The sequence below is a fragment of the Hylaeus volcanicus genome, chromosome 7, assembly GCF_026283585.1.
Source record: "Hylaeus volcanicus isolate JK05 chromosome 7, UHH_iyHylVolc1.0_haploid, whole genome shotgun sequence".
Classification (NCBI taxonomy): domain Eukaryota; kingdom Metazoa; phylum Arthropoda; class Insecta; order Hymenoptera; family Colletidae; genus Hylaeus; species Hylaeus volcanicus.
In genome coordinates, this window is record NC_071982.1 from 5,356,194 (window position 1) to 5,358,434 (window position 2,241).

General features: G+C 43.6%; 1 protein-coding gene across 1 annotated transcript in view; it reads right to left on the reverse strand.

The window, feature by feature from the left end:
• The window catches only part of LOC128879715 (neutral ceramidase), a 30,688-nt gene extending 30,186 nt beyond the window's left edge, over positions 1-502 (reverse strand). Inside the window, exon 1 of the mRNA XM_054129122.1 lies at positions 329-502. The gene's annotated coding sequence lies outside the window, so the exon portion shown is untranslated. The remainder of the gene's footprint in view (positions 1-328) is intronic.
• Positions 503-2,241: the final 1,739 nt, after the last annotated feature.

Sequence of the window (2,241 nt, forward strand, 5' to 3'; positions counted from 1 at the left end):
TTTGCAAAATATATATGCACTTGCTTTGAATAGATTATCAATATTATTACATTAATTTATTAAATATCTACATACATTGTAGGCCATGAATGCGTACAATCTACAATCTAGTGAAAACAATCTAAATTATTTAAAACGGAAGGCGTCGAGCCACTAACAGTGGCTAATAACCCACTCGATTAATTAATACGCAACTATAAATTAAATTAGAGAAACGTTTCCACGATAGATACACGAACAACAAGAAGCGAACAAAACAAAACAAAATAGAATAAAAGATAACCGATTCGCATCACGCTCGACTAAGAGAACTTAAAGTGGTACTCACTCGTCACAATTTTCAACTCATGACCGCCAGAATTCAGAATCCCAGAACGCTGGAGGAACGAGGAGCCCCGATAAATCGATGAATGAGTCACGAATCGATCGAGAACAACGAGACGAGGCACGATAATCAACCAGCAGCACGGTCCGCCAGGCCGTCACCACGAAGACTCAATTCGAGGCATCAAATACGTTCAGACTAACGTGGCCTGGTGTCGGGGGGAAGGGGAAACGGAAACGATCCTACGGCTATTCTCATGGGCACGGTGTCTCGCTCTGTTGTGTCGTGACACGCTCTGCTTGTTTCCTTTTTTTTTTCTACTGGCGTGCTCGTAATTCGTGTACGGTCAAACTCGTGGCGTGTTCGTATGGTTACTTATCGGATCATCGGGTAACCAAGGCGTCTGGAGATTGGTGTTGAAGCATCTGCCACAATAGGAAGCTTTAACCTCTTCAATGTATGTACATTGACCCACAGTGGTGGACATTGTGGTGGTCGTGGGAATGATTCTTCCTAATTTAAAAGAATGTTTTTAAATAATCCCATTCATCTCTGGTGATGAATAATATCAATATATGCGAGTGGAATGATTAATGTACGAATTGATATTTTGTTTAGAATAAAAGTGATCGAAAACTTTAGACCATTTGTACATTAGCCAAATTTTTAACAAACCTCTTTTAAAATAAAATGGCTAGACACACGTACTCCCGCCGAAACATGTGAATTGTATACAGTTTGTAAACACGATTCCCGTTGTTGACGGTTGTATGAAGGTCAAACGATACGGTTCAGGACCGATTCGTCATTATTCAACTGTAGCTCGAACACATTCCTAGGAATGATCCCTAATCAACCACAAACATAAACGTGCCACCACGTCTTTGACCCACCGCCATCGCCACTTGACGTTCACAAATCAACGCTAGCAGTCCTCGAAGCCCTCATTTCTATTCCCAAGGAAGGCAAATTGAATATGCAAAGGATACTAAACGATGCTTAAATCGATGCTCACCGAGGTCATTAGGGGTTCTCGAGAAGATTCGAGCACCTTCCTTCTCAGCTCCTTTTTCAACATTAAGACCGGTTCTTATATCGCGGCCACTTTCCTCGAGAAACTTTCAACACTTTCTTTCTACAGTTCATCTCTCGTTGCTGTTTTGCGGGCAATCCATCTTGATTCGTACGATCGTCACGTAACGGCGATTCTTGTTGCAGAATCCCACTGCTAAACTATGAAAACGAAGAATTGGAATGAGACTCTGAATGCGTCACGCGTGGGGACGTTATAGGTCATCGGAGGACTCATCCTAGGTCCGTTGGCGTGGTAGGAGCCAACGAGAGGACACCTACATTCCCGGGTGGGTCGAACAGACTTCTATTGTTAGCTGCGATGACGCTGACATTACCAGTCAAGGACGTCAGAGGTCGTTCGACGTTTTCTGGACTGGTTACAGCATCGAGGGCACCGGAATTCTCGATAAAGCAAACAGAGCCCTATTGATGGTGGTGGTCTAGCGAGAAATGCATATCAGAGCTCATCGGAGCATCCTGGGTTTGTTGAAGCAATATTAGGGGTTCATAGAATCCTTGGTAGATTGATCAGGAGAACTGCTGATGGCGATGCTGATACTGATCTCACTTCGATAGGACGTCACAGGCCATCGCGAGGCCTATCCCAGATCCATTGCGGTGGTAAGGGCATTGGAATACCCTAGAATCCTCGACAATAGTAGTGACGTCTTATACAATCCGCAGGATATGCAACAGATTCCCTTCTATTCGCAGGAGTGATGTTAATATCACTAGAACAGGACGTCACAAGTCATACCCAGGTCTATTGTAGAGGTCTCAGCATTAGAATACCCTAGAATCCTCGACAATAGTAGTGATGTCTTATAGAGACCTCAGGATAT